Raw genomic sequence first — 9,815 nt, 5'->3', positions numbered from 1 at the left:
CCAAAGTTTTTTTTTTGAGAGGCAGTGGAGCTATGGTAGTAATGGTCTAATTGTGGCCTTGAAAAGTATAAGTAGAGCAGAAGGTTATTTGAAATGATTAGGAAAGTTAGGGGAAGGTTAGGGTGTGGGATGGATTGGGTTCGGCAGTTTGTCTCAGGATGATGGTGGAGGTTAATGTGTAAGGTAAATGGGGGAGTCTTCAGCTGCTGTGAGCCAGGGTCAGTGACAGCCAGAAGAAGTACAGGGCAATGAACAATTTGGTATGAGGGGGACTTTGACAAAGGTAGAAAAGTCATCATGTAGAACTGGCAGGGGAAGCTGGGAGACTGCTGACCCCAAGTGCCCCCTTCTTGGCTGGAAAATAGAACTCGCGGGAGGAAGAGCAGCTTTCCCTTAAGAGGGCTGCAAGGGAACCAGTGTTCTTGGGGCAAGGCCAGGCTTCCGTTACGGTAAGGAGGAGGAAGGTATAGTGAAAGTTCTTGCAGATTGTTATGGATATAGAAGAATTTGTTTTTAGTGGAACGAGGTTACCAAGAACACAGAAGGAAAACTGACAGGAAGATGGCTAGGAGAAAGGTGATGTCCGAGTGAAAGTGAAAGTCCCAGTGAAAAGACTTAAAGTGTGGAGACTGTTTCATCCATGTATCACAGTATCAGCCACATAGTAGGTGCTCATTTAATACAGCCAAGTGGAGGGCTGAATACAGTCCGTTTCTTGTGGCTTCTTACTTTGATTCTCTGAGACTTCATTTTTCCATGTTTCCTGGGGAATGCTGCTGCTTTTATGCCCCTAGTTCTGAAATTTATAGCAGTTTTCTCTCCAAAGTCCCAATTCTTTCCATCTGGCAGAGTCGATGCCTTATTATTCTATGGTGTAACACCCTAGGAGGGCCTGGAAAGCCAGAGGTGAAATCTCTCTCTGGTTACAACTTGGGAGAAGCTGAAGTTCAGAAAAAGCAAAGAGTTCGTTCAACAGAATAGATTAAGATTTACCATAGACTGTGAAAGAAATAAAGATGCTTCCCTCAGTCAAAGTTTGAGGCTACCAGCCTGTACTGTGGCCCCCAAACCAGCCCCAGCGGGGAGGCGTGTGGGACTCAGGGAGAGCAGTAGTCCAGGGCGGGCTGTGGACAGTTAGGCTGTGTGCAAGGCAGCCTCCAGCAGGTGGGGCTGTGGAGTCGCAGAAGGCTGGCCGCCTTGAGCGGAATGCGGCGCGGCTGCCACCGTCTGATTTGGATGGAATCATCCTTGCGGTATGTGGAGTCAAGCTCGGGAGATTGCTACCTTCTCACGGAGAGCCAAGCTTGGGAGATTGACTTTGCTACTTCCTCATTCTCCACCATTACTGCAGAGCCCTATTGCCTCGGGGGAGGAGAAGGTCTTGATGGGGAATGTCATCTAATGGAACGTTCACAGGGTTTATGAGTTTTAAGTCCCAGAGCACTCACATTCTAGCTGTGGGCACACAGGCCACTTGCTGGACCTCTGAGACTGAGTGATAATGGAAATATATGTGAAAGCCTTGATAGAGTGAAGACTAAAAATATAAGGATTTATTATTAATGCTTAATGGGTAGTTAAGAGCAAAAATATGTTCCTTGATCTGTTCTAGGGAAGACGAACTCTGGGGAAGCTATGGGCTGAAGATTTTCCTATTCGCAGAAGAATCGGTCCTTCTGACTATATGTTTTCACTTCTGTAAGGTCACATAGTGGGGTGAGGGGTAAGAATGCCAATTTGCCACAGAACATTCTAGGGAGGTTGTAAGCCCTCAGAAAACAGAATTCATAAAACTAATAGTAATAAACTACCATCTATATGACTACTATATACCAGGCACATTACCTGTGTTATTCAATTTAATCATCATAACAGTACAATAGGATAGATGTATTTATCTATTGTAACTAGAAATTGAACATCAGCATCTGAGAGATATGAATAGCAGAGGGTTACACAGATAATAAGCAGTGATGGCAGGATTTGAACCCAGGCCTTTTTGGCTGTAATGGCTTATGTCTTTCCCACCATAACGTGTGAACTCATCCTTTATTAAATCTCTAAGCCATTTCCAAGGACCTGTCTTAAGCTGATTGCTTAAAAATCGCTCAAGGAACTTGTTAAAATGCGTATTCTTGAACCCCACCCTGGGGGAGCCTCATGAATGATTTAGATTTTTCCTTTTCTCTCTCTCTTTTCATGCCGTATTCCCTTCCATTACTTTAGTTGTTGAACAGTCACAGTAATCAGGACTTCCGTTTTTTGAACGCCTTGTGCCTTACGCCTTTCCTTGAAAACAATGGCAAATGCAAACTCATTTTGTCAAGCCAAGGATCCCTGAGTTTCCCCACCAGAGGATTATACAATCAGCAACTCCTTTTTGTTTCAATAACACATTTTTATCTCCCTTATTTTGCTGGGGGTGCAGGAGTTATGTTTGGACACAGATAGTTCACTACTAGGGAGAAGTTTCTACTTGGGGAGGACTTAGCCCTGGAAGGGAGATAGGAGCAGAAACCAAGTGGATTCCTGGGGTTTTATTCACCTAGATCAATCAACAAGTATTTATTGAATACTCTGTGCCAGACACTAGGCCAGGTATTGGTGCTGGAGCAATGCATACAATAAAGTCCCTACAGTCATGGAGTTTTAGGTAGGTAGAGCGGGTATTCGTGCAGAGATTCAAATGATGTGGCAAAGCAAACCATGAACTTCTGGGGAGAAGCATACCTGGCAGAGGGAATAGCAAGTGCAAAGACTCCAAGCAGGAGTCTCCTGGGAGTGTCTGAGGAACAGCAAGAAGGCTAAGGTCCAGCAGAAAAGCAAGAGTGGAGCGTGCAAGGAGCAGCAAGGTAGGAGGTGGGAGGGGAGAGGCGCCACTGGTTGTATCATGACCTTCCAGGCCACTGGGAGGATTTTGGGTTTTGTTCCAAGTGAGACAAGGAGCCACTGGAGGGTTTTCTATAGGAAAGTGACACGATCCAATTTACATTTTAAAAGGATGACACCAGGTGCTGGGTTGAACATAGACTTCAAGGGGCAAGGGTGCGTGCTACCTGAATACCAAGGCAGCTCTGTCTTCTGCATCTCTTGAACAGTTTTGGCAGATTCTATTCCTCATCTCTCCACCATGGTCAACAGGCATTAGTCCATTTTGCATTGCTATAAAGGAATACCTGAGACTAGGTAATTTATAAAGAAAACAGGTTTATGTGGCTCGTGATTCTGCAGGCTGTGCAAGCATGGTGCTGGCATCTGCTTGGCTTCTGGTGAGGCCTCAGGAAGCTTTTACTTGCAGCAGAAGGCATGTCACATGGTGAGAGAGGGAGCAAGAGAGAGATGCCATGCTCTTTTAAACAACCAGCTCTCATGTGAACTAATAAAGTGAGAACTCACTTATTACCATGAGGACAGCATTAAGCCATTGGTGAGTGATCCACCCCCATGACCCAGACATCTCCACCATGCACCACCTCCAACATCAGGGACCACATTTCTACATGAGATTTGGAGGGGACATACATCCAACCATGTCAGAGGTCAAGCGTTGCCCCTCCATCAGTCCTCTCTGCTCCTTTTATTCACTCTCAATCATAGCACCATGTTTCTCAAAAGTTGCAAATTGGTTGCAGTAGTGGATTTGATAATTGTGAGAATGTTGGCCAGAATTAGTTATGTCTGAATACCAGACCAGCCAAGCCAAAATGCCGCCATTATACTAGAATAAAGCAATTTCTACTTTACGGACAAAGTGGCAGAGCCATAACTCATTTACTCACTGACTCCTTCACTCTCTTTCAGCTCTCATTGAGCATGTACCTTATGCACAAGGCACTGCATTAAGCCACTGGAGAACTAGATATTTTTGAAAAGCTCCCTAAGACATAAACTCTGCCCTTGAGCAAACTCTTAAACTAGTTACTAGCATTTATCAATCACTTTTGACGGGTCAGACACTGGTTTAAGTGCTTTTTATGTATTGCCATATTTAATCCTCAAAATTAATGTGATTAGTTAGGTACTATTTTAGTACTTTTTTTTTTTGAGATGGAGTCTTGCTCTGTTGCCCAGGCTGGAGTGCAGTGGTGCAATCTTGGCTCACTGAAAGCTCTGCCTCCCGGATTCACACCATTCTGCTACCTCAGCCTCCCAAGTAACTGGGACTACAGGCACCAGCCACCACGTCCAGCTAAGTTTTTGTATTTTTAGTAGACGGGGTTTCATTGTGTTGGCCAGGATGGTCTCGATCTCCTGACCTTGTGATCCGCCTGCCTTGGCCTCCCAAAGTGCTGAGATTACAGGCGTGAGCCACTGAGCCTGGCCTATTTTACCATTTTAAAGATGAGGAAATCAAGGCACCCAGAGGTTAAGCAATCTGTTCAAGTTGGTTATTAGGTGAACTGAGATCTGAGCACAGATGCTGTAGCTCTCGGGTGTAGATGACTGGTTCTTAGGCTGGAGGGATAGCTAAACACATGATTATAATGCAATGTGATGAGTATCCACCAGAGCTACTGGGAAATTTTAACATTATTGAGGGGCAAGGCCCAAAGCCTTTTCAAATTTCCAATCCTGTTAATTCCACTGTAGTATAGTATATAACTTCTCCCCATAAAATGCTGTGAAGTACAACTAAGATTTTTAAGTGATCCTTCCAGATTCTTAATAAAATATTAAAGTAATTTATAAAGCTATTTTCTGGCTAAGGACCATTCCATTTTTGGACTGTTTCACTCACTCATCATTTCCATCACCAGATGATAGTTTTTTTGTTGTTGTTGGTGGAGAGGTGGGGGGGGGGCAGTCCATTCTTCATAAAAGAAAAAATAAAATTTGTTTTTGTTAAGTAGATGCCAACCAAGTTGGTTTGGGTTATGAAGTCTTGGGGGTGGGTTGGGGCTTGTCTTACTCACTATTTCATCTACTCCTCCTCTGTAGGGACTTCATAGCTGGCTGGAATCAAATTTATGCCTCAGTAAAATGACAAATCAGTATAAGTTGGGGGACGTTTATGGTCTTTTGGGAACAGCTGAAACCACAAATCTTACATCCTAGAATATCAAGGGGGATATATTACTGGATTCCCAGTTGCTGAGAGAGCACAGACTGAGCCACAAACTAACTCTGCCTGGAGAAGACAACGAAAGCTTCAGGGAATAGTTTAGATTTGAGTTGGGCTTGAAAGACACATTGGTATTCAACAGCAATAAGGTGAAAGAAAGGTGTTCTAATAAAGGAAAAGTTTGTGTAAAAGATCTGGGGAAGCGTCAGCCAACTGGGCTTTCTGGGATTATTCCATCCTAAAACCCCAAGTCCTTTGGGTGGGACAGGATCTGAGCTGCAGTCTCTGTCACATTGTTTCCATTTTGTAGGATGTTATCATGATTTTTTTTTTTTTTTTTTGAGATGGGGTTTCGCTCTTTAGCCCAGGCTGAAGTGCAATGTCTCAATCTCGGCTCACTACAGCCTCCACCTCCCGGGGTTCAAGCGATTCTCCTGTCTCAGCCTCTCGAGTAGCTGGAATTACAGGCACCTGCCATTATGCCCTGCTAATTTTTTTTTTTTGGTATGTTAGTAGAGATGGGGTTTCACCATGTTGGCCACGATGGTCTTGAACTCCTGACCTCAGGTGATCTGCCCACCTCGGCTTCCCAAAGTGCTGGGATTACAGGTGTGAACCACTGTGCCCGGCCTAATGATACATTGTACATTTACTCATGAATTCTCTCTCTCTGTCTCTTTCTTTTTTTTTTTCCTGTCTTTTTTTTTTGTCTCTCTAGCTTTATTGAGATATAACTGACATGCAATAAACTACATATAAAGTTTACAATTTCATGAGTTTTAAACACATCCACAGAATCGTCTCCAGAATCAAGACAGTGAATATACCCATCATCCTCTGGAGTTTCTTTGTATCCCTTTGCCGTCTGTCTTTCCCACCCACTTTTGCCCCTTTCCCCCAGCCTTGGGCAACCACTGATATGCTTTCAGTCACTATACATTTGTTTGCATTTCTAAAAATTTTATGTAAATGGAATCATATAATACTTACATCTTTTTTCAAGAGTCTTTCACTTAGCATAATTATTTTGAGACTCATTCACATTGTCCTGCATAACAATAGTTCATGTTTTTTTAAATTGCTGAATAATACTCCATTGTATGGATACACCACAATTTGTTTCTCCATTTTACCATGAATGGGCAAATGGGTTGTTTCTGTTTTTTCGCTATTACAAATAAAGTTGCTATGATGAATCTTGTACAAGTCTTTTCTGAAATTATGCTATCTTTTCTTTCAGGTAACGATCTTGGGATATGTTTGGTATGTATTTAACTTTTACAGAAACTACTGAACTGTCTTCCAAAGTGGTTGTACCATGAAAGTTCCACCGATTCCACATTTTTGCCAATACTTGTATGGCCATTTAAAAAATTTTAGCCATTCCAATAGGTGTGTAGGGTGCCTCATTATGGTTTGAATTTGCATTTTCTTAATGACTAATTATATTGAGCATCTTTTCATGTTCTTACTTGCCATCTATCTTCTTTGTTGAAGTGTTGGTTCAAATCTTTAGCTCATTTGAAAAGTTGGTTGCTTTCTTTTGTTGGATTTTTAGAGTTTGTTGTATTTTTCTGGACATAAGACCTTTATCAGAAACGTCTTCTGCAAAGTCTCTCTTCAAATGTGTGGCTTGTCTTTTCATTCTCTTAGCAGTGTCTTTCAATGAGTAAAATTTTTAGTTTTGATGAAGTCCAATTTATTTTTTTTTCTTTAATGGATTGTATTTTTGGTGCCATAGCTGAGAAATTTTTACCTGAGACTCAAGTTAACACAAATTTTTCTTCTATTTTTTAAGAAGTTTTATAGTTTTAGGTTTTTCATTTAGATCTATGATCTATTTTGAATCAATTTTTGTGTGTAGTAAAATGTGTGGATTGAAGTTTATTTTTATTTATTTTTAATTTAATTTAATCTTTTTATCTTTGGGCAGCCTTTCCAGCCAGAGCATGCTCAGAGAGACTCCTTATCTTTATTTTTGATATGATATCCAATAACTTTAGCACCATTTGTTGAAAAGTTATTGTTTCTCCACTGAGTTGCCTTTGCACTTTTGTCAAAAATCAGTTGTCCATATATGTGTGGGTCATTAGTTCTTTTTTTTTTTTTTTAAAAGAAGACATGACCATTTCATAAACTTAATGAGCCATATCCGTTGTTCATTATGAAGACGTGATGCTTCATAGCCTTGGATCCTTTCTTGAGGTTTGTGGTTGAATCTAGTTTCACAACTTGGTCTAGGCACTGGCCTCAGATTAGGACAGAATTATTCCTATAAGGCCAGATAACTTTTTTGTTTGTTTGTTTTAAAGGGTAGAATTAATATTTGTTTGTCATTTATAATCAGATGGCAGTTGGGTATATAGTCTCCATACTTCATTATTTTTGGTAAATAAAAAACTACAAGTTTTAAATAGTTAATGGCTCCTTATGTTTTCAGAAAACATGATTAGACTATTTTATTAATGGTGGCTTCAAGTTTTCCCTCATTAGCTCCAAAAACTGGAGCCCACCCACCTTTCATTCCTTTTAAAAAAACTGGAAGATGGCATGCATTTCTTCATACTCTGAAGCGAACATCCCATCCTGACAGTTATCCACATCTGCTTTGAGGAACACCACGCTGGAATACTTTTCAGCAAGGGAATGAAAGAAGGGCTTGATCATTTTGCAAGGCCCACATCATGTGGCTGAGAAGTCAACTACAAGTTTATCCCCTGCAGCATCTGAGCCTTCCTGAAAAGCAAACTTGCTCTTTTGCTTCACCATTAAGACTGTTGGGGTCTGATGACTGACTGTAAGAACCGATGGAAATGGATTCAAAGTGCTGGACTGAGCTTTGGCCAGCGGACCTTTGTCTTTTGGATTGTCCTCTAAACCCTGATGTTGAACTCATTTTCTAACAGGAAGGACAGACTAGTATTTCTGTTTTCTGGTTGACTGATCAGTTTTCCTGATTGCCCCTAATGCCACATCTGGGTTTTCACCGGGTCCCAGCTAGCTCTCTTCTTTTCTCCCCTAAATGAAAACTTTAATGACTTTACTTAATCTAGTCTCTGCCCTTAAGTATCTGAAATATGAGCCTCTTAGACCAAAGATAGGCAGTTTAATTTTATCAAAGACCATGAGCCTGGGGGGAGGAAATCAGTCAAAGGTCACTTAATAAGCCAGCTTAATTGAAGTGGTTTGGTCTCCTTAGGGAAATGTAAAATATTCAACTCAGCAGCTTAAAAATGTTTTTATTGAGATATAACTCACATATCATAAAATTTACCCTTTAAAGTTGCACATTTCAGTGGTTTTTATTATATTCACAAAGTTGTGAACCATCATCACTATCTAACTCTACCCGAAAATAAACCTTATACCCATTAAGCAGTCACTTTTCATTTTTCCCTCCTCCCAGTCCCAGGCAACCACTAATCTACTTTCTGTCTCTATGAATTTGCCTATTCTGGATGTTTAACATAAGTGGCATCATACAATGTATGGGCTTTAATATCTGACTTCTTTATATAGCATAATGTTTTCAAGGTTCATCCATGTTGTGGCATGTATCAGTACTTCATTCTTTGTGGCTGAATAATATTTCATTGTGTGGATATACTTCATTTGGTTTATCCATTCATCAACTGATGGACATTTGGGTTATTTCTACTTTTTGGAAATTACGAATGATGCTTCTATGAACATTTGAGTATGAGTTTTTATGTGGACACATGTTTTCAATTCTCTTGGATATATACCTAGGAGTTGAATTGTTGGGTCATATGGTAACTCTTTATTTAACTTTTTGAGGAATTGCCAAACTGTCTCCCAAGGCAGCCATACTATTTTACAGTTTTACCAACAATGCATGAGAGTTCCAATTTCTGCACATTCTTTTCAACAACTGTTATTATCCATTTTAAAAATTATAGCCATACTCGTGGATATGAAGTGATATGTCATTCTGGTTTTGATTTGCATTACCCCAATGACTAATGATGTTGAACATCTTTTCATGTGCATGTTGGCTATTTGTATATTTTATCTGAAAAAATGTTTATTCAAATTCTTTGCCCATTTTTAATTGGGTTGTCTTTTTACTTTCTTTGTTATTATTATTATTTTAGAGATGGGGTCTTTCTGTGTTGCCCAGGCTGGCCTTGAGCTCCTGGGCTCAAGTGATCCTTCTCCCTCAGCCTCCTGAGTAGCTGGGATTATGGGTGCTGGCTTATTTTTGTACTTTCTTAATAGTGTGCTTTGAAGCACAAAATTTTTAGTTTTGATGAAGTCCAATTTATTTATTTTTTCTTTTGTTGCTATGACCATCTGTTTTTTAAATTAAACTCAGAAATCCTAAAGCTTTTCCATTAAGCACAACAAATAATAAAACTCCATATCTTAATTCCATGTTGTAGCAACTTAAGGGAGTGGAATTGATATCAGGGAAAGGGAGAAGATGGGGGTAGATTCTTTACTTGGACTTTAGACCCCAAAGTATGAATGTTAGCAACTGCTTTTGAGCATTGAGCACATAATCATCAAGGATAATTAACTCTTTGGGAACTGCCCTAATCATTAAACCTTTAGTAGCTTTCTTCTGGAAGGGGAGAAGCCCCTGCTACCAAGAGGGAGCTCACTTTCTGCACTGCAGCAATGTTACCTAAGGACAAGTGAAAATGAAGATAAAGTGTCAGAAAAAGGGAGAGCTTTGCAGTTAGGCTGTTGGGAGTCTCCATTGGGTTCTCTGCAACTAGATGCTGCAACA

The 9,815-nt window shown here is 40.5% G+C and overlaps 1 pseudogene; it reads right to left on the bottom strand.

Moving 5' to 3' along the window:
- Positions 1-7,511: 7,511 nt before the first annotated feature.
- On the bottom strand, positions 7,512-9,079 carry LOC110742581 (annotated as a pseudogene).
- Positions 9,080-9,815: the final 736 nt, after the last annotated feature.

This window comes from Papio anubis, chromosome 1 (genome assembly GCF_008728515.1).
Source record: "Papio anubis isolate 15944 chromosome 1, Panubis1.0, whole genome shotgun sequence".
Taxonomy (NCBI): domain Eukaryota; kingdom Metazoa; phylum Chordata; class Mammalia; order Primates; family Cercopithecidae; genus Papio; species Papio anubis.
Note: the sequence above shows the minus strand (reverse complement) of the source record. Positions and strands in the feature narration are given on the sequence as shown.